The sequence below is a fragment of the Malurus melanocephalus genome, unplaced genomic scaffold, assembly GCF_030028575.1.
Source record: "Malurus melanocephalus ecotype Western Australia unplaced genomic scaffold, MMel_1.1 scaffold_155, whole genome shotgun sequence".
Taxonomy (NCBI): Eukaryota; Metazoa; Chordata; class Aves; order Passeriformes; family Maluridae; genus Malurus; species Malurus melanocephalus.
The window spans coordinates 1,365,973-1,389,961 of record NW_026623387.1 but is presented as its reverse complement, the minus strand read 5'-3'; positions in this window follow the sequence as shown (position 1 = coordinate 1,389,961).

Below are 23,989 nucleotides of genomic sequence, written 5' to 3'. Positions count from 1 at the left end.
GCTCTTGCCCAAGCAGCCCTTAATAATATTTTTCTCCAAATACAGTGAGAAGGAAGAGCCACTGTAGAAACTGTAGATAAAATAAAGAAAATCTGAGTAGACACAAATCAGGTCAGAGAGAACACAGAAGGTGGAAAACAAAAAGTGAAAGCTTTCTCTTAGACCACTGCTTCTCTTGCTCTTAAAGATAGAGGATCTCCTAATATTTCATGAACAGAAAATGTTTCTTACTAGAATGTTGCTTACCTAGAATTTGCCTAGTACTAGTTCCTATCAATTGATTTGCCTTTTTTCAAGTAGAATTGCTTTTTCCCAAATATACAATAAGTGGTACCACAATTAGAGCTCCCATTGTTTAATAATGTAACGTCAACTCATCCTAAGGATTACAAGAAAGAGCAAATTCTTTCAATGCCCTGGTCATTTTGAGTAAGGCACTGATTCAGCACATTTTGCTGTGGTGAGTCACTGCTGGAGAAGCTCCACTGAAGACATCCGAAAGCTGTGTCTCCAGTASTGACCTCAGGGAATCATGACTCTGCCACCAATGATACTTATCCACTAATGCATCCTTTACACTGAATGCAGCTTTCCCTGGGGATACGTAGGGGACTTCCCATCCTTTTCACTATTGGGTGCATSTGGATTCTGCCTCAAGCAGCACTGTAGCTGAAATCTGATCTCATGGTCAGATACAGCAAAATGTTTAAGTACTGTTGCTCATAATGTTCAAAATAATATGAAAGGGATTCTAGAGGTTCCTAATAAAAGAGCAATCACTAATACTAAGCATTCACATTTCTTTTCAAAAAAGTGTAACTTCTATCCAGTTGAAAAATATTTACCAGTTTGTAAAATGCTGAGGARTTAATTTTTAATATGAAAATTATTAATAACAGCAGCAATGCAGGTAATTTCAACAAATCTKCATTTTGAATTAAAGCACAAGGCAGAGAACCTTTTTTCACATGTAACCCCAACCTTGTYTCCACCTCTATACATCATGGTAGTATAATAGTATCAGTGGTAATCACAGAAAAATTTGAAGGAAGCAGAATTGTGTGCTCTTTATCCTGAATTTATAGTAGGCTAGGCCATGTCAGTGTAATTTCATTACAGGATTTCAACTAATACCTTATATCATATAGTTTTTAGCATTTTCTGTATAATGCAGGTATTTGCAATACACTAAAAAAAAACCCCACCAAAATAAAAACAAAAAGAAATAACAACAAAAGCCAAAACCAAAACAAAACCAAAAAAAAAGCCCAAACCAAACCTCTAGGCTTTTTCTTTCTTGATCTAATATCTCTGGTTCTCACTCCAATACCATAAATTTTCATACATGGGTCCAGATTATACAATTTTACTGTAGCTGAAAGTTATGATAAAATATTATTTTGGCTGAAATGCTGATAAAACCTTTTTTTTTTTTTATTCAGGGTAGCTTTTCATTTCCCAAGAATGAACCATTGGTAAAATCTCAGGCCCTGCCAGAGGTGACTACTGGACGACAGATTACATATATTCTTCCTGAGCTCTTTCCTGAAGTCTTCTCCATATATGGCATGAGCATTTATCCTAAAACTATTTAGGATATGTTTCAGATTCTGAGACATGATACTGCTTAAAAGAATGTTTCAGACTATATCCTCGTGCTCTTTAGCTCCCTTTCAATGTAATGACAAACTGGAAGTGAAAGAAATGGGGTTGTTCCAAATGAGATATTCTTATAAAGACCATTACAGGACAATATGCCAGTGATGGTATCAACTAAGTGAAATCTCATTTTAGGGGCAAAAACTATGAACAGCAATCATGGGCAGCTGTATGGATATTTGGTGTTGAGCAATTGCAAAAGTATTAACCTAGTTTTAGATTGACAAGAAACAGAGWTATCCAGAGTAATCCAGAGTTAAAATTATTTGTGCAAATTCAACCAATTCCTAATATTTTGTGTATTCAAAATTTAAGTGTTCTCGCAAGTGAAACACTGGTACAAATACAGCACCCACTGGAAAGGTGTTAAACAAGTTACAACAAAACATCAGTTAGCAATACCTAAATACAATACAGTATTGATTTTGCTGTGTAAAAGAAATAGAAAGCTCAATTTGTAAAGTAATACTATTTTCTAAATTTTTCTAGGAAAACTTATAAAAATGCATTTGAAACAGAAAACACTGCTTATGAACTTAAGAAAAACCAAAAAACTAAACTTGGAGAATTAATTGAATCATTAAGAACCTGGCAGCTGGAACACTTACTTGTCTAGTCTTACTATGCCCCAGAAGCTAGTCAATACAAAATAYGAAAGAATAAACTTCATAATGCACAAGATTAATGGACTGTATTTATAATTTGACTGTTGTCTAGGAAACCAAAAGGGAAAAAAATGAAACTTCTGTTTGAGAGGCTTACACACAGTTCTTGGCTGAATGTGATCGTTACTACACAAGGAAGAAAATGCACAGAAATTCAACATGAAAATAGAAAGCTTTATACCCAGAGTATAACACAGCATATGAAAAATGTAGGTGGAATTCTCCAAGGCATTTATTCAAGCACCATGGAACTGTCTAATAAAACATAACCAAGCCTTAAGTTTGGAATGTTTTCCAGATGAAGTATGAAAGTATGACTTAGATCAAGTCTCTACCTGCATGCAATAAATCCAAAGGTGCAAAGCCGATGAGATACAACTTCTGCCACCTCTTTAAAAGTTAACTCTCATAATGTTGACATTTCAGTATAGTAATAAAATATTGTGCCAATTAGAGACCTATAGCTTTTCATGATATATGSTATGGAACGATAGCTAGTGCTATAGCAGCTACTAGAATTCTAGTATTCTACCYATTACAACACCAACTAAAACAGACATGCGGGAAATACATGGCAGGTAACTTAAAATGGAGTTAGCAAAAACCTTTCAGGAAGACTCCTTTAAATCTCTGCTACAGCTTCACTCAATAGGTAAGAAATTCCTTCATAATAYAGGTTAAGTTTTATTGATATTGATTTTAGTCAGAATTTCTGTCTAAGATCAGATTTCTTCATGCGAACATTTTGGCTTTGAATATTAGTGACAGGCTTTTCTTTAGACATTTCATCTAAATGACAGTAAACATTAGGATTGCCCTCCTTCAGTTCAATCTGACCTTGAACTCTTGGGCCCTTTTGAAATTGCCTRCTTACTTCTGTCAAGTTTACACCACTCAGACATAAAAATAATATTACTGATTGCCTTTCTTACAGTAAACCTCGTACTTTTGCTTTCATCTGTCATAAACAAGTTTTGAGGATTACTGGCCTATTAAGTTAGAATCAACTTAAACAAAATTTTAAAAAAATATTCAAAGCTGATTGTGATAAGTGGAATTTATTTTGCTCCTTGATAAGGTGCAACAGTGTATACTGTTAGGTGTATACCTTCACTCGTCATTTAAAAGTGYCCTCTATGTAACACAAAAATTATCMCACAACTTAGATTTAGAGAATTATTTTTCCATGAAGAGTGCTTTTCAATGGAAAACACACTCAAATGTCTGCTGAAAATAAGCATAATTTTCTACCTGTCTATCCCTGAGTGTCACTGTGGAGTTAGGTTAACTTTGCTAAAATGTATAGGGATTCTTCATTCCCATAAYTTAATATCCTAATTTTGTAGCCTACCAGTTTGATCTGTACTATTTAACCACTGCACAATCACACATACATTCAAAAGTAAATATTCTTAATAGTAATAACTGTGGAGAAATTTCGGTGTTCAAGGAAATCAAGTTGGTATCATGTTAATTGCAACTGAGAAAAAAATCCCATGTTTTTAGGTGAGACACAGATGAATTCACCTTCAGGTTTCCAAGACTGCCACACATATATTTCAAATATTAATAAAAAGGGATAAAAATATTCTTGTATCAGTGCYTTGGTACAGTTATACAGTTGTCCTCTGTGACTGGCTTTTGAGAAGGTRATGAGCATTGTCTGTTAAGAAAGCACGTTAATTTAACATCTGAAAACTTTCTATTTGTATATGCTTAAAATTGAACCATATTTTCATTAAACGTAAATTCCTCAGTGTGTCCAAACATTAAAAGATAGTACAATAATGCCTAAGAAARGGCAGAGTTTTCAGAATATGCAAACCTAGACAGGCAAGAAATTGGGACATGAGGGCCCAGATTCAGGCTACATTGTCTCAGGATATTTCTGCTTCTATTCCAGGACTACCAGACAGTGAAAGGACATAATTTATGAGAAATTGTGACAGACTTTYTCTCAATTAATACAGTAGCCAGGCCACACAGTGCTATGTTGCCCTACATAAAAGGAACTATTGTTCCTGTGAATAATTCATTTCCTCATTTAGTTCTTCATCTGCATTTCTGTAGTGATTTTGAATGCAACCTTGTAACTTTCTAGAATCCTATGTAATCATACATAATAATATTTTATGGTTAAGCAGATAAAGGAAGTTTCTTGCTTCACATTGTTCTTAAAATGAACTGTGCTAAAAGACAATAAACACTGATGCCCTCTCATACAGAAAAGAGGGGCCTTAAAATTAAATAAGCAACATCAAATTTAAGCATAAATGATCTATAGATGGAAATTGCCTGCAGGTTAAACTTATTYCAAGATCTTCCTGTTAAGTGGTTATAATGGGTATGGTAAAGGGGATCCCAGAGGCAGAAATACTGATGCTCATCCCAGCCATTTTCCTTACTGAAATCTGTGATATCCTCTCATATTTACCAATGTGCTTGTCATTGTTTTCATYCAAGAAATCCTGTCAAGAACTATGAGGATGTGCCTGATGCATCTGACGAACAGGGAGTCAGCTGGATGTGCTCTTCAGCTGATCTATCCATACACAGCAACTTCAACACCTGTGAAACACCAGCTTTGCTGAGCAGGTRCAGCATGTGTGCAATCGATAGTTCTGGGATGTGCCAGCCCCATKTATATGGACTGTACACTCAATTATGCATGTTCAAAATGTGAGAACAATTCCAGGTTGCAAAAGGGACTGTGCACATAGTAGGTCTATGATTACATTTCCCTAAGTAAAACTACTCAGTCAAAAAAAAAAAAAAAAATCAATAGTAATAAAATATTAAAAACTAGACAAATAATTAATCTGATCATAAAAGACCCTTTCCTTAAGGTTTTATATGTGAAAGAGCCTCATAAGTGCTTAAGATCTTTAATTAAATTTTAATTCTTTTAGTTTTTACTGTAAAAGATATTCTGTGATCTGTCTTAGTTGATACAGTAGCTGAACACTAATATTTCATAAGAAGATGTTACCAAGACTGGTGACCACACTGAAGTTTAGTTACAATTGGAAATCAGTGTTTGGATGGATTAGCTGGAGATTTTTGTTTGAGATTTGGATCTTAGTGGGGGTGTTTTTCCTGTTGTTAGTTGGTTTGTTTTGTTTGTTTGCTTGTTTGTAGAAGAAGCCATGTTTGTTTGGGAACAAATAATTTGGAGTTGGGTGATGAACAAAGAGAAATGAGATCTTTTGCCCTAGCATTTAACTTGCTTACTCCTGTTTAGGATTATAGTGGTAGTACACACACRTCTTGGTTACTCAAGAGCATATGCTGCTCCTACTCTATATTTATATTTTCAAGTATCACAGTCCCTGCCTGAGCTGCTCTCATCCCTTTTCCCTCTGCTTTACCTTACAAGGAAAAGAAATTCAAGCAACACTGTTAGTAATATACTAGACAGTCCCGCTGTTCATACAGAAAATTTTGATGAAAGCAGATGAACAGGTTCCAAGATACCAGCTCTAGTACCGAGGTTCTGTACGAGTCCTGTTGGTCAATATCAAACTCAGAGATGCCATTTCAAGGTGCTTCACAGCTTTTAATCAGGAATAGTATATGTAATGAGTAATATGAGGTTTCCCATTAAAGGGATGTCTTTTTCCTATAGGTGGTTTTTATGGTTTTTATACTTGCTTTAATGGACTGACACGACAGCTGAGAGCCTGTACAGGTGTTCTGTACAGCAGTCTGAACTACTGAGCATCAATTTTATTATATTTTAAACCTTTTCTTTCAAGGGACAATGGAAAAAACATATGTCTGGCTAATGGCAACCTTATATATTGCTGATTAAAGCTATAAGGTAAAAAAAAACAAACGCAAAGAGTCAGACTGAGTGGAAAATAAGCTACCTGCAATTTTGAAAGTTAATTTTCTAACTTTTAAATAGAATTTTGTGATAAAGAACAGAGTAAATTTAACTTCCTGAAATTTMTTTTCAATAGCCATTATCAGAATTCAGAAAATATACAAATAAAGTACCAAATATCAGAAACTTGCATTTATTCTCCTTAGGTTTAACTGAAGCAGATTGCAATCAWTTTTTTTTCCTTTGTTACTTTATGGCAAGAACAGCATAAAGGAAAAAAGGGGCCAAGATCTGTACATCAGAGAATAAGGTCACAACTTTCTTGCTTTGTACAAAGAACCCTTAGTATCTGCTATTCACTGATTAATCAAAGGTTATGGGACTCCAGTAATGTAATTAGTACATAGCATACATACAACAAAKTATATTGTGTTGAGATGGGAGTAGCAGAAGGAAATGAATATCATCAGTCAGAAAGTTCCCATTTTACATCCCACTATCCTTTTTTCCTTCTAAAATCCTTACTCTTTTGAGGACAAATACATGTCTCTCCATGCCTAATCTTTGTATGGTACAAGTTAACTCATCTAATGCCATCTGTGAAGAAAAAGAGATGAAAGCACAAACGGTGTCACCAGCATATTGACATAATCCCACCCTACTTTTTGTGCTTTCTTCTTTCCCTTGATCCTTCCCTYTTCAGCCTACCTGAAAAAAAGGGAGATGACCAAACTAATATTCTGACAATCTCAGAGGGTACAGGGGAATTGTTTCACATTCTCCACTGAAAACATGAAATCGTCTTTCTTKGCTAGCATCTGGTATTATCTATGAAGAATTTTGCAATACTGAGATTAATTGGCACAGATCAGAAAATCAGTATAGGGTCCAAACATCTGCTCATTAGAGGGAAAATTGTAGACTGACAACACAAGCATAATTCCTGTAAATATCAAGGCCTAATAAACAACATATCTGTTTAACAGGTGCTATGAAGCTTCAAATTACTGCAGCAGCTCACATTCCTGTCCTTAACAATCGTCCATCCCAAAATGGAGATGTGCAAAAGAGCAAACATTAAATATTAAACTGTTAGAGTCAAAAAGTCCCTTCTGAAACTGTTATCTTGACAAGTCAATTATGAAAGCACAAACATGATGTGTTTCTAAAACAAGCATCATTATCAGATTATTTATCTTGGAGTTAAACAAGGATACCACAGGCACCATAAGGAATACAAATTAAAAACTTCTTTCTTTCACATCACTACTTCAGGTACAGGCCTTGCTTGCTACTCCGAATCTCACCTGAGACCCAATCCTGCTTTTCTTTATGTGGGGATTGAGGTGGTGATTTGTAAACTGTGGGTTCCTTATTCTGCTGTACGTGCTTTTTTGGGCATTTTTTTTTTTTATTTCTACTGTTTTCTTTTGGAATGATTTCCAAATCAATACTAACCTAACACATATACCTCTAATGCCTATGTGTGTCTGTAGAACCACTAGTGAAAAAAATAATTCACATGTCGAAGTGATCTTCAGTGGGTATTTTCCTTTTACCTTTAATAACTGACAGCTTTAATTATTATTGATAATAATGAATGAGACAATAGATGAATGGACAGTGAAATGAAGAAATATGATAATTCTTGTGTTGATTTCTTCAAACAGTTCTACTAAGAAGCATATATTAAGCTTGACAATAATGTTCCAGACAAAAAGTGGATTATATATTTGGTGTGGACCTCTGGTTAATTAACAGTTGGTGAGTCTATTCTCTCCTACACACAACCATACCAAAAATGGCACAAAAAGAAAATATTTCCTTAATGTATTTTTTACAAAATTCAGCTAATAAGGGAATTTCTTCAAATACTACATATGTATATTGAAAACAGCAGTAACAAACAACCTAGATTTTATTCCTGAATCATCAGAATCTGAGATGCTCAGAATCTTATGAGATCTGCTCTTCCTTAGTCTGAGTATCACCAGATTTTTTTTCCTAGGAAACAAGGTCACTTCTATAAAATGCTTGGAATTAATGTTGTATACCTTGATTATAAAATGATCTGATTTTGTGAGGAAGACTACTGCATTACAATATCACATTCAGAGTAAGAGACGAGGTACCAGATTTAACGAGGTTAAAAAGAAAAAAAAAAATCACACCATTATCACGATCAGTCAGTACAAAATGGCTTTGAATTCCCCATTCCATCTTTGGCTCTACCCTAACAGCAAACCAGAGGGAACAATCCAATTCCAAAATGTGGAAAAGATCACGTTGCCATGATTTATTATGGGTAAAATTAATGTTTTGCCAGCTTACCTGATTGAAAGAGAATGAAAAATCACTGCAAAGCCCAGCATCCAAAAATAATATAATAGATCTCTCCTCCTGAAACAGTCCAGATTTCCATCCACAAAGCCTTATTAATTGATCGTAATTTCTATATTCTCGGTGGAAAACACAGAGACCTTTCCAGAATCCTCTCTGCTTCTGCCTCCGCTTCCTGTTCTCAGTCACTCTATGGTACCCAACATATATGAGAAAACAGCTCCTAATGCGGAGGGGGCCGGGGAGGGGGATGCAGGGGCGCAGTGACGAGCCTGCAGCACCTGACGTGGCAGCTCCACCTACTGGTGGCGATCCCGAGCGCGCAGCGAGCGCAGCCTCCCCGCCTGCTCTGACCCGCACTCCAGCAGCTCTGTGGAGAGACTCCTCCAGGCCAGGAGCAAACGCACCAAACCCAACCACACTGATTACTCAATAACCCTTCAAAACACCCTTTAAAATAGTTCTTAAAATAATTACATTTAGAACCAGTTGTATACGTTGAACAGAGCATTTAGTTTTAAATGTGCTGTTTCCTTTAAAATGCATGGGAAGGCAGGAATGTGTAAATAACAGACAGAGACACTGCCTCCCTAACTGGTGTATGCAGAACTAGCTGATTATCTTGATACTCTCTTATTCATTAAATACTGCCATGCATTTTTGGCACCATGTTAATTTCTTTCAAGTCTGTAAAATGTACTATGCTGATGTAAAAAACAAAGCTCAAGGTCTTTCTCTTAGACAGGATTGCTGGGCACATGCAGATTTACATCTGCTTACCTAGGATTCCTCTGGCCATCCTGGGAAGAAATTAGAGTAGTGGCTCCAGCACAGCCTGCTCCACGGGCAGCAGTATTGAGTGAATAATGTCCTTCAGGCAGCATATTGTTTTGTCCTGCCTGACAGTTTGAGGAGTATTGTGTCTGTGGAAAGTGGAGAGTAGGAATGCTGAGCAGTGTCAGCAAGTGTGTGCAATATTTTGACTCACAGCCTTCAGGCAGAGGCCRCTACGGATCCCACCTATTTGAAAATCAAGCTACCAGCTTTGTTCACTCATGTGGGATTTAACAAACAAACATGATTCCACACAACAATGAGTACACAATTAATATTTTGCTTTCTTGAAGCTCCTGTAGTTCCTTTAAATGTCTCTTCTGCAGAGCTTAGAAACAGCCCCATTCTCTGTCCCCAGTCACACACTTTATTCTGGAAGAGAGGACCTCAGGGCAGCCAGCAGATATCCACCATGTCACAGCTGCACAAAGCAGCAGGAGTGGTGATAACTGCCACAACCCATGTCCCATATCCCCGACAGATATCCCCATTTCAGTTAGCATTTATCCTAAAACATTTGAGTCAATTTCTGAGTAGGCCTTTTGATTTTAGCTATGCTTGCTGTATGCTCGACAGATGTAAACACSAAATTCCTGAACCCAGCAGCAGGAAACAGAAATACATTTTCAGGGGATGTATGTATTCTGTACGTACAGAATAACCTCTGTGTACTAAATGAAAGAGATATACCSTCAACTTCAAAATGTTTGGGTTTTGTAAACAGGTGCACACAGTGACACTCCTGATCATCCTGTTCACACAAATCCCCAATAATTGTTTCAAAGAGACTTTGTGAGTGTGTACAGCACAATCTTAAGCACAATCTTACTAAAAAAAAAAGTTTAGAAAAAGTCTTCCTTTTATTTTAATTTTGTAAACTTTCAGTAGCTRAGAAGGAATAAATTTTTAATTAAAAAATATTCATTGTCTCTCCAGCATACATTTTGCTTTCATGGGATTATGTTAACAGATGAGAAGCTGGTGTCTGCATTTTAAATTACTTAGGAATGTTTTTTTGCAAACACATCGTGTTTTGAAAGTCAAACCTGTCCTTGGATAGGAGTTTCATTTGCATACATGCTGTGTTTCTTTTATTTATCATTTTAAATTTTGAATTTCTTAGGGGTCATTGGAAGTTTTTTATAGAAAATCTTTATGTTGTTGCCTGAATGATGTTGCATCATCTAGTGACATCAGAGTTAACACATGTTGAATCTGTTTCTCCTGGAAAAATAAATTTAAAATAAAGTCTTTCAACTTTGTTAAAAAATAAGCAACATAGTCCTTAATACTAGCTTGCGTAATTCCCACAGAAAGAGGCATGTGAAAAGGTTTTGAATCTTAGCTGGTTCAGAGATTTGTTTCTCTGATAAGTTTTGTAGCAGTGTAGTCTTAGAATAGCTAATTTTTGTGGACTAATGTTCCACAAGATAATTAGATTAACATTGTATTACTAGAGAACACCCAGTTCTTTTTTGTGGTAGTGTCCTTATACTTATTCCAATCTTTGGTGACATAGCAGCTGGCACAATCAGTATACTTAATGTATTTGTCTATACCAAGGCAGTCCTCTCATAGGTGTGGGTCTGCTRTTAGAGAAATGTTGGGTCACTGACATAAACAGTTCAATTATCAATCCTCACACTAAAAGAAAAACACAGAAAATSGAAGTTTTGTTTGTAGGAATGCTCACGCCACATGAGGTCATTATCATTTACAACCATGGCTGGGTTGGAAGTGACCTCTGGAGACCATCCAGGCCAACTTCTCTAGTAAAGCAGGCTCACCTAAAGCAAGCTGCAGGATCACATACAGCTGGGGTTTGAATATCTCCAGGCAAGGAGATTTCACAGCCTCTCTGGGCAGCCTGTTCCAGCGCTCTGTCACACTCAAAGCAAAGAAGTTCCTCCTCATGTTCATATGGAGCTTCCTGTGTTTCAGTTTGTATCCACTGTTCCTTGTTCYGTCTCTGGGCACCACTGGAAGGAGTCCGGACTCATCTTGTTGACATTTGTCCTTCAGACATTGTGTGCATCGATAAGATCCCCTCTTGGTCATCTCTTCTCCAGGCTGAGCAGGCCCAGATCATACATAGCTCATGCAAAGCCTGTATTCTTCTTTAATCATGTGCAGAGTTTGAATCTTGTTCTTAACTTTAAAATCTATCCGTGGAACAACAGGGCACAAACAAAGAGCTATATACATTTAAAATATTAGTGTATCAAATCTATATGGAACAACTCTTCCCCAACTCCTGAATTTTTAAACATGAGAATCTCATTTTAAAAACCCTCTATATAATATATATATGTGATACGTAGTAYATATACAAAATCTCTCTCCTTCCTTTCGTCTGCCTTACTAGATCCCACTGCCAGATCTCAAATTCAGAAGTGGTCATTCATAAGACAACAAAATTAGGCTTTATAACAAAAGTATTTTATAACAATTCCAGCCTGACACTTGTTTCAATTTAAATTATGAGTACAACTTTTAATGAATCATCACTGAAAGTTCAACTCAGAAATTACATTAAAAAATGTAACTTGAAAAGCCCTGACATTTCTAAATAATCTGTCTGGAAATCCTGCCCCAGGGGCAGTTTTGCTCTCAGTAAAGACGGAAAAAAATGCAAAGCTATCCAGTCACTTTTAACTAAACAGATGAAATAAAAATGTTGAAATATCTAGGTTCCAAACAGAAAAATAATTTGGCAGTGTTGAACATGAATGAATACAGCTCCTGTGTGGGGTTTTACAGGGGCAAGCCCTGTAGCTCATATGTAAGTTTTCAGCAATGCAGTCATCAGCTTGTTTTAGCATCCAATATTTTATCTGATTAATACAATTATTTTTTTGACAATAATCCTCTCTAGTAGCTCTCAGGCACTGTTTTTACTTAAAGGCACAAAATATAAGAAATTATGTTATAACTATTCATTCAACTACTTATGAATATTACCTTTTGAAAGTGATTTAAACTGCAGCATTTAGCTAAGTGTAATGACTGTGACTTCAGCACTGGCTGAGATAAGTACAGAAAACTAACCTTAGTTTCTCTCTTTTGTTTTTCTCCTTTTGTCCCTAGTGTGCCAAGTAAAAAAAAAAAAACAAAAAAAAACCCCAACCCCTGCTTTTAATGAATTTTGTACCAGCTAATGATGCATATTTACAAGCCACAGACCTGACATTGTGGCTTTCCAACTAAAAATCTGCACTTTTACTTGAGAATCTCTTAACAGGCCATAGAGCACATTATCTGAAAAATTAGCTATTTTAAATKATTCCTAATATCATAATAAAGATATATGATCAGCAATCTGTACTTTAATGTTTATAGWTGTTAATAATAATAAAATTATTTTAGAATTGTGTTATTAAATAATAGTTAGACCCCTCCAAGAACCAATGAGAAGGCCATGCACAAATGGACTTGGTTGTGATAATTCCATTTGTGCAATAAAAATGAACTAAAATTAAGTCATAAAGCACAAAGCACCCCAACCACCTTTCATATGTGTCTAAGTGTTTCCAAAATATTGACCTCAGATTACAACTTTCCTGTAATTTAGATGAACTACAATCACAATAATAAAATCATTGTGAACTGAACAAAACATATCAACAATCACRGCTTACGGTATCTTTAAATATTCACATTACAAATGCACATAATCCATATCTTTAGAAAGAGTAGGACTCTTRTGTATCTATGCTTTGAAGAAATAAGATCACTGTATGAGACTGATGTCTAAATTCAAGATAATTAACAACAGACAATAATAAAATAACTGATTAACAAAACCAAACTTTTATCCAGTGATCCTCCAGCTAGAAGTGGGTCTCACTGGCACATTGCTGGTCTTCAGGAGCTTCACAGCAAACTCCACTTGACATTGTTAACTACTTAGTGAGAGATTGGGTGAAAAGTTCCATAACTGAAAAGATGTAGCTTTCCTGCCATATATGTTCTAGATGTTTCTATCCTCTAGCATGTAGCAGACTCTGCATCTGCTGTCACTGCAGAAGTAGTTTACAAATTTCTGAGTGCTAGAAGCAATATTTCTTCTAATCTTGTTAATTTTGCTTGATAAGATTTTTTATTACATGTCTAATTCAGCACAACACAGGAGAATCATAGAAGGCAACTGATTTATTAGGAAATATGGTTTTTGCATGACGTATACTTCAAGAACTTACAGAGAAACAGGCAAACAGCTCAGGAGGGATTTTGAAAAAGATCTGGATATTTATGTGAGTAATAAAAGTTAGAACAGGGAACAGGCACTGACTCAGATGATAATGGTTCAGTATCTAAGTCTTGCAATCTTCTTGTGTAATTCCCAGAACTTAATATATGTATGTGTCTCCTATGAAATGGAGATAATTCCTGACTTCAGAAWGGGCTATAGGGTAAATTAATTTTGTTAGTCAACAAAGCCATAGAAATAAAGAGTGAAGAAATGTTTTATTATTCCTTGTATTGTCCAAAGAGGCCAGCTAGGYCTAGGAAGCTATTATTTCAAGCACCGTATGTTCACAGGACATGGACCATGTTCAYAAGGATCTACTACATGTGTATAACAGACCCATAAACAAAGATGAAATGCAAGCAATCGATTTCAGAGAGAACAAATACAATTTAAGGTAGGCAGATTTTAAGGGGTGGAGAAATGAATTAAATGATACCTCAGCAACAAGTGCACTAGTGTACTCTCAGAGCTAGTAACAAAATCTAATAATGTTCTCCCAGGACACCTATAAACAGAGAGATTGCATTCATATGTTTTCATTCCATTTATTGCTACTGAGTCATGTGGTTTAATTGGTCAGATGAAGGGTAATCATCACTTGAAGAGAGGGGAGGTTTTGTTAAGCAAACCTCAAGTTATGATTTATTTATTTGCTAGTCTTTAAAAGCTGGAATGCCTAGAATAATTGCTCTGTTTAATAACATATGCTTGCCAAGTTGATTTTGTATTAGAAAGTTTCTCTGCATCTCATAGAACACCTAGCAGCTATCTGTGCTAAAAGTAGCACCTTCATAAGTAAACTATGAAAATATATTACACTGAGAGAGATGACAAAACATTGCAAACAATTGACTCTAATATTTCAAAGAAAAATAACTGTACTGTGATCTGCTTTTGGCCAAGAATAGTAAGGATTCAGAACTGTTTGCCACGCTGAATTACTAAGTAAGTACAAGCTAATACCTTAATGGTTCTGCTACAGGCATASAGTGTCACAGAGAGCAGAGGGAAGTGATATGTTCTTTCAAAAACCATTGTACTCGTTCCTTTTAAAATCTGTATCCACCATTGGTCATTAAAAGGGACTTCAGTGTTAGCCCCTGGCAGCAAAGAAATTGCTTTAWATTTTGGAAACATTATAAATGTGATATAAAATAGTCCCTTCTTCAAAAGTAACTACCAAGACCAAAGAGTTTTCATTATTTAGCAAAATGTTCAGAAAACTTCTAAATTCCAAAGCTATCTTTCTTAGGCAGAGTTAGAATCTGGCAGTCTGCACTAATACACCTCAGATGCAAAGATTTTAGATATGAATGAAATGTAACAAAATCTTAAAATTGCTAGTGAGTAGTAGTCACCACAGTGGTTTCTCTTGAAATAACTGGAATAGGAAAAAGATTATACTTGATATTTAGAATCAGCTTAAAGTTCAGCTTCACTTCAATAAGTAATTTGCAAAGGTGACTTTCAGACATTAAAAGCAAGAATAATAGGCTTTATGATTTCATCAGAATTAAATAGCAAACGATAATAACTTTTGATTGAGATTTATTTATGTATTTAAAAAGATGACACATCAATGAACTACTGTTCAATTTGCAGACCTGTCTTTTGCCTTAGCAATTTACAGATTTAGGTCTAGAGTTTGAGAATTAAGAGGTTTGTGGATTAGAAAAGATAAAAAGGAAAAGAAAGGGTTCTAAATATGTGAAACAGCTATTTCTTTGAGGCATGTAAACGACAGGCGTAGATAAGTGTCTGTTGGCCAGAATAGCTGCAAGCATTGCTCCTTAAGCTTAACATCCCATGTGCTGTGGAAACTGGAGTTTGACCTTTTGCTCCATCTCTTCTGGGCAAATGTTTTTGCATGATTTAATAGAATGGTTATTTTTTATGCAGATGACTGTTAGCCATGCTCTAAGAGGCAAAGAGAAATTTCTGGTAGAAACAAGCTCTATCAGCATGGTTGAATAAGCAGAGAGAGTCTTCCAGCTCTGCTAGTTTTAGGACACTTTAAAAAAAATCAGAAAATGAGATTTGTTAAATAGATATTTGATTTCATTCCCATGGAATTCCTATAATTACTATTAAAATTATTAATAAAATCATGAATAAACCATATTTGTAGATGTTGTTGGAGAGCTTTAGGAGATTTRGAATCAGCTCTAAGAGATTTGCTGGGATCTCTCTCAATCTCCGCTGAATTTTTCATAGAGAAACTCTTTACTTTTGCAGAGACATGTAACTGAAAGTTTGTGCCACTGAAAAATCCAGCTTTTACAGAAAAATAAAAACTTACAAAATTCCTGTGAATTTCAGCAGTTAAATGTTATTGTTTTTTACTTCCTGTGGCACTTTACGGTAGTATATGTGAGATATGATCATATTTCATTTTAATTTTAATCTTCACAGAAGATACAGAAAATCAAATCTCATTTTGCCAATAAGCTTTACCATGAAGATATAATTGCCATATGATTAAGATTACAGAATGAAATTTTCTCTGAGCTTCTTATAATTTATTTCTTATAATGCAGCTGAAATTTATGTTTTTTGCCAATAAAATTTTAACTAAATTGCTATTCTACTGCTAAGAATTACATATTAGTATTATTACAAGTAATAAATTTTCATATAATCTCCAGATTTCTTTTAACAGTTTTATGTCACTTTTAACACTAMAGATTTCATTAAATCAAATTATCTTTATTTTTTTAGATATCATAGAAGTTCTTGTTTAGTTTATGAAGTTGAATTAATATTCAAAACTTTTATATTATATACTCCAGTGAAATGATAGTTTTGTGAAAAATACATTGAAGAAGTGACTTTAGAATTAGGCTTTAGAATATCAACTTCAGCATTTAAAGTCTCAAGTAGGCCTATATGCATTCACGATGCATTTCCATATTTATACAAAGTTGTCAAACTGTGTTCCAAAGTGTCTCTTGCTGTGTGTSCAGCTGGGGAGTGCGGGYCCTGGGGAGCAGTGGCCGTGCAGCSMGGCCGCGCTCCAGCACCACGGACAGCGCCCACCGCGGGTGACACCGCCGGCACTCCGCTGGGAAACCCCTTACAAGTGGGACTTGTTCTGTATAAAGTAGTATTTTAAGGAAAAAAGATCCTTAAAGTCAAACTAGAGTGCATTTTTTGGTGACAATAGGATTTCTAAGATGTTCGGTCCATGCTCACACAATAGGTGTTTTGACCTATTATTATCATTGCTGGCACTATTTTAGTATTTTGGAGTCCTTTCAGGGTTCCAGATCCCATTGTGGGGCTTGAACAAGCATGAAAATGGATCATTTTCCTGGGGCACTCCAGGGCTTTGTGATAACTGTAAGGAATGGTTTAAGCTGACACAAATTGAGTCGTTACTCAAATGGACTGTCTCTTCAACTACTTCCTTGTGTTGAAACACTAATTTTTGTAATGAGTTAGATCATGGATCCTAATTATAAATTCCATGGTTTTCATCCAGATCCATTGCTAGTTAACTCTGCACTTTTTCCTCCCCCGGGCCCCATGTTTTGGYGTGATTAAATTTTCCTCCACAGCTGAGAATTGCTGAGCCAACCCCACATGCAGGTGGCTGCTAGCTGTGTGATGTGACAGAGCAGGTGTACGTGATGGAAATAGAAGATAAAAGTAGAAACAGTCAGCTACACAGCATTCCAGTATAAGGTATCCTTTAGTAACACTAAATCCAACACTGCTATAATGGGAATTGTGGCTAGAGACAACTGGGGTGAGGCAGTCAACTTGTATATTAGTCTTTCACAACTAATAGTATACAGAATAACAAAGATCAGTTTTAGGATGCTATAAAATTCAATAGAGCCTTGGATTAAAGTAAGTAAATCAGATATCCCTAAAAATTCTTTATTGAGCAATAAGGTAATAGTCCTGACTACATCCAAGAATCCATTCCTTCTGTCTTAACATGTTTTTTTCCTCTGGCTTTCACTAAATATATAAATGTCATTTATATTTTGCAGGATCGATAATCAAAGGGGAAGAAATCCAGAACYCTTATTTTCTATTATTCTGTAGTGGAGACCTCTGAATAAAGGATGATTTCTTTATTTCGAAACAGAACATGCATTAGTACRTAGTAAAATAAAGACAGCAGGCAGAACCTTGAGTTTTGTGCAATCACGTTTATACTGATGTATTCAAATACTTCATTAAAAAAAAAAAGTTTAAAACACCCCAAGTTATGTAGTTTAAATCTCAAACCAGTTTTCAGGAGTTGGTGAGCACTCCTCAGTGTTTCTGTGTTTAAAGCTGTGTACTCGARGGTATCTCGGTGCTCAGGCTGTGCGGGCAGGGTGTGCGGGCTCCAGCGCGCTCGGTCCTGCCAGGAGGTGGAGCCAGCACGGAATCCGCTGCCGCTTCGTTTCCTCCCTCTCCGCTCTCCCCCCTCCCTTTTTTTCCCCCACAACCAATTTTCTGATCGATGCTGGGATTCAAGGAGTGAATCTCAGAACAGGAAGCAGGCGAAGAGACTACAGAATGCCGCAGAGGTTCCTTTGTTGCTTTTATGGGGATGTTCTTTATTTCTGTCCTTTTTCATTTCAGTGAAATCAAGAGTTTACAAGCTTCTTTGCCCAGGAACCTGTACCTGCAGTAGAAGGAGCCTCTCATCATCTATCTACAAGTGATTGGATATTTCTTATGCTATGATTTTTATTTCTCCTTCAATCAGGTAAGACAACATTATATTTAATTAGAATGCTTCAGGCAACAAATTCTAGTTGGTTTGTATCAAGATTCTTCTCTTGTGGTGCCACACCTAGTTTTCAATTAATATTAATAGAGCAAGAGGAGAGGAAATAATAGCCATCTTTGCCACTGCAAGGATTTTTCACAGCATTTAATTAGGTCTTAGCACAATAATGAAAAATGATGTTGCTCTCTGGAGGTTTCTGGTCATTATTTTTTTAAGCTTGCATGTTTGTAATAAGAATTACTTTTGAGTTTGTGTTTTTCATCTTAATCGTGGTAATTTGTCGCTGTTGTTTTAAGGTGGTCATCCACAAGTGTTTTCTTTTTCTACTGGTGACTATATTGGTGCTGTATTCAGAATACAAATTGGAGTGTGTTTTAAAACACACAAATGCATCCCTGGGATTGCACAATTTTGATGCAGAGAGGTACTGTTGCTTCTTTATACCATTTTCAGTGTGAGGCTCTCTTTACTTCCTAAATTCGTCATTTTTTTTTTTTTTCTGTGAGACATAGGAGATTTATAGGATTCTCCCCTCCCTCATCYCCCAAAACAGCCTCTCCCTGATGGAAGACAGAATGGAGGACTTGTCTGTGACTAAACATGGTTTTGCATTGCTGCATATACCATATGAAACACATACGTTTTGTGAATTGTTTTATATATATAAGAATGAAATTTTCATTTTAAAACTTCATTCCATATTGTATGAGAGAGAAAAAAAATATTCCTTTCATTATTTTTTTAGAAGCACGATACCCACTGGGAGAGACAGCAGAATGACTCAGGAGGTGGGAAGCTCATGCAGCACCCCCTGACTCTTCTTTCAAACCTTCTTATCTTTTTCTTATCTTCTCTTAATTACACCAATRATGGTTTTAGTTGGGAAAAACAACATAGAAATGCACAGACACATATAGCCATAGCTCAGAGAAGGGGCTTAGTGACCAGTTTGTGCAAAAAWAGAGAATGTGCAATCAGTGTTTTCCCTGTTGCTTTCTATTATAAGGTGGTAAGTAGCATTTCACCCAAAATTTCACACACCTGTGTAAACTTTTTTCTTTTCATGGTGATTAGCGAAGCAACAAAAAATTGCCTGTTGGTATTTGAATGCTAGATGCTGTGTTGGCTTTAGATGATTCCATAGATACATGTGAAATGTTAGAAGGTTCACACGCATTCTCGCCATCTCTGCAGGTTGCCTGCTTAGCTGCATTTTTCTGATCAATGTTTACAATACGTATATCTGGGTATGGCTCAGCCATTGCAGTGTCTGAAGATCTCTTCACTAGATGGTAAAGGTTCCTTCATTCTTGAACAGATCTGGAGAAATGATGAATGATCCTGTCCAAATGATTAGCAATTTCCTCTGGTGACAAATGCATTAAATAAATGATGCTTTCATATGGCCTATAGGCCCCACTTCAACAACAAACGGGCATGTCAATGGGATGACTCACATTCTCAATATTAGGCAAGTGGATAAATACCTGGCTCTGTTCTCTTGATTTTTAGACCTCACCGATTTTCAGAGAAAGAATATTTGTAATCACTGAAATTTTGCAGTGTTGATAAAATGCCATTAGTAGGTCAAATGGGCATGTAGTTTCAAAGACAATCTATAGATTAATTTCCATTTTTAAAAAATAAAAAGAAGATCAATTGAGTTATTAGAGATCTTAAGGGAAAATATTGAAGCTGAATTCTTACAGATTTTGAATATATTTATTGTGAACATTAGGTCTTGGGAAAGAGAGGCACAAAATGGCCATATCATATCAAAGCATGACCCAGTTACCTTTCASTAGGAATGAAGCTGGGTGTTTCTGCAGGAGTTCAAGCAAAACTTGACCCTAAGAGAAAGCTGACCCTCATTCCCTYACATGAAACTTAAGCATAGGGGCCAATAAAGCCTTCTTACTGTTTTTTTTAGTCTGAATTACTCCAACAGAAGTGTACTCTGTACTCATATATGCATCAGATCTCAAGAGCAGAGTCTAGTGTACCCACCCTGCAGCAAGAGCAAGAGTCCAGCATCATTACGCTGCCAGTGCTGCTTCCTTGATTTCTTATCACAGTCCTGGATGAACGGATTTGTGTGGTCACTACCTGTAGCCCTTCTCCACCCCCAAATAGCCCTAAAACTCTCCCACCAAAGGGATGGAGAGGACACTGAAACAGAACATAGTCTATCTGGTTGACTCATACCTGGTAGCAAAAAATGCAACCATAATCCCCTGTTAGTCACTCAGCTCTYGGCTGGAGCACCAAAATCTCAAGCAAGATTTTTGCTGTGTTGCTTCCAATGTTTTAAGGCCATAGACATGCTCACGCCAGCTTCCCCAAACCACAGTGTGGATCCTCTGCAGCTGCAGACCCTGGTCCTGTGCTCYCCATGAGTGGAAGCAGCCTCTCTCTTTGCCCTTGGTTCCAGCTTGCCAAACAGGCRTCAGGAACCCAGGGCCTTCTTTCTAGAGACTTCCTGAAGTCACTCAGTTTAATCCATTTCTTGTGCCTTCTCTCATCTTATGGACACCCATCAGTCTCAGAAATGCTGGTTAGAAGATATTTCTGCCCATGGTTGCCCGAATCTCCTGTTCCTCTGTTACTATCTTTGAAAGACAAATAATGTACGTCATTTCCCACAGGTGTTAATGAAGAGAGGCAAATGATGTGGTGAATTACTAAATGTCTTAAGGATTAAAAAAATGCTACGGAGGAAATTAAGCATTCTGTACTCAATATATGTTTAGAAAGATATACTGTAAAGAAAGTTTGGGACCAAAATACTGACAGAGGAAAATTTGAAGAAACATGGAATAACTATATTGATGCTATTGAAAATCCAAGTTTGAAACTTCACYTCTCTTATTTTTTCTTCTGAACCTACTATTGTTCCTTTTCCAACCCTTACCTCCATTCAAAATTAGGCTGCTTCCTCTTGCTGCCTCTGCCTGGTTTGGGGCCAGCAGAAGGGCTTCCACTGCTGCTTTCAGTGTTGGGTGCCTCAGCAACTCTCAGTAGTAACTGCACTGAAGGGGCTGCTAATGTAGAAACACAGACAACACATGCCAGCTCTCGAAGAATTTATTACAAGCTGCTAAGAAGCTTTTTCTGAGCATATCTAGAAATTATTTTAGAGAAATGTTGAATGGCCAGATTTCAATAAATTTAAACAGGAGCAACAAGATTCAAATTCTTAATATTGCCTGAGCAGCCTACTTGATACAACCCAGAGTAAAGATTGTAGAAAAATATCTCAAAAAATGGCTAGAAATACAGTTTAAWGAGTTTTAATGTTTATTAAATAAACACAAAACCAGTTTTTAATCTCCCTATTTAAAGACCCAATGACATAGAATCATCATTCTTGCCTACTGTTTATTTTAAACATGTAGATTAGGGAAATAATACTTTCAAACTTTTTCCAATAAGCAGACTGAGGATGCACTTTTTCTATTACATGATGAAGTCKTTGTTGTTATAAGCATTTAAACTGAAAGAGGACACATGAGTCTGCATGGTAAAGTTAAGCTATTCTTTCTAATTTCATCGAAAGAAGAATCTCACCATTTATAGTGCCATTAAAGAAATAAATTCAGTCCCAACAATTAATATTTGGCAAAGCTGAAAGCATTATGAAGAGAATCACATGATGGAAACTATTAAGCAAACAAAATTCTGTCAGCTTGTTCATACCATATAGAAAAAAATTTAAAAATCAGAAATCAGAAATAACTTAYTTTTATGTCTCTTGAGCTGAAGTTTAGTGAATGTTTCTATGTGAAGTTTTCTTAGATTTTGTGTAATTGATCCTACCTGCTGCTTAATTCTTTGCTTGATTTCCCTTAAATGTGCTGATTTTGTCCAGATGAATTGTTCTAGCTTAAGCTAGTTGGTTCTCACCATCTTCCTGGAGATCCACACAGGTAGTTGCCATGATGCATTAAAAATGCAAAATTCCTCCGCCAAGAAAGAGGTTCATGTTCAATAAGATAATGATTGCTCCATGCAGGGTATAGGTACGTTACCTGCACAAACTGATAGAGCATGAGCAGGCACACATTTTAAGATGATGGATGTCCAGGTTTCTAACATACAGCAAGTGGTCTTCTKATGTGGCRTTGTCATATCACAGAGAGTGCCTGGATTTCATGCCATAGGGTGCTGATTCTCTGGTCTGACATGGAGTTGTAACATAAGGCTTTTGAGTAATTCAGAAGATGTCAAATTACCTGCTCTAACCACAATATCAGGTACCAGTCAACACTGCAGTAAAAAGCAGGATGGCAGTGGGTCCAGCCAGCTTTCAGCTTAACACTTTGGTTTGAAAGGCAGCGTTTGTGTTGTATGGAACTGAACGGACCTACCTGATTATTTAGGTGTGCTAACTTTTGATTCCATGGCTTTCTGGTCACTGAAACTGAGCTGGCTTAATTAAAGCTRCAGTGCTTCCCCATCGACTGCTGTCCTTCCTCTCACAGCAGGGTGACTGTTGCTCTAGCTGAATTATTACCAGCAGGCTTTCAGAGTTGGACAGAAACAGTTTTCCTAGGTGAATGGGTGTTAATTATACATTTATTTTTTTTATACCATCTTCACCATGTCTCACCATCCTCAGTGTAACTGCAAAATTCTCCACAGACTTTGACCCCAAATGTAGTTTTGTTTGATGATAAATGTAAATGACTCACTCTGAAATTAGGAGTCTGACTCAAGTTCTCTAAAGCAATACATTGTGTTCTAGGCTTTCCCATTTGTCTCAGTAGGATAACAGATATATTAGGAGCCAGATTCCATACGTGTATACAAAATGGAGACAGATGCATGCAAAAAACTTCSGGAAGTTGCAAAAAATGGGAAGATGGAAACATGATCTCAAGAAAAATAGTGATTGGAGTTTAATGAATCATAAACTGCGTGGAGCAAGGTTAGAAACAAATGTCCTTTGCCTGGATACTGGGATCTGAATTTGCTGTTTAAAAATGAGTTCCATAAACAGGTGCCAGTATCTGAGTATCTAAACAAACCCCCATGTGCTTATAGGCAAGTATATGGCAAATTTCTATGCAAACACTATAACGACACAGAACTATGCCCGGCACAGCTAAATTCTGACAGCATATCTCTAAGTTTGCTCATTGTATTTTGTATATTAGCAATTATTTGTCCCAGTGGAAAATCCAACTTCTTGGGCCACAAGACAAGCTTTGTTAAGTAAGTTTCCCCTCCTGGAAATCTCTGGCAAAGTTATTTTAAGTGGCACTGTGGCACACAAGGTCATATCCCAAGAGTTTAACAGGTGTATTTGTAGAGTGTGTGAGCTCCATGTGTTTTCTCTTTGCTGAAAGTCAATAATGCAACCATGGAAACTAAAAGATAAGTACTGACACCAGGCACGATGAAAAAATCTTCCATCTGTGGTTGTGTTAACCTGAAAGCAGACATGGGGCAAACACTGCACGATTGTTTGCAGATTGAGACTTCAGTGATGGCTGCACAAACACCCTGTGCAAATGCATTCACACAGGTTAGATTTCTCAGTGCAGAGGCTGGTTTCCATTTTGTAAAATGGAAAGCACCATAAATGGGYTGACAGTAAACAGCCTCCCAAGTACCACAATAATCTACTGAAAAGTTCTCCAAGTGAAGCAATGATAGTACGTTTTGAAAACACTGGGATG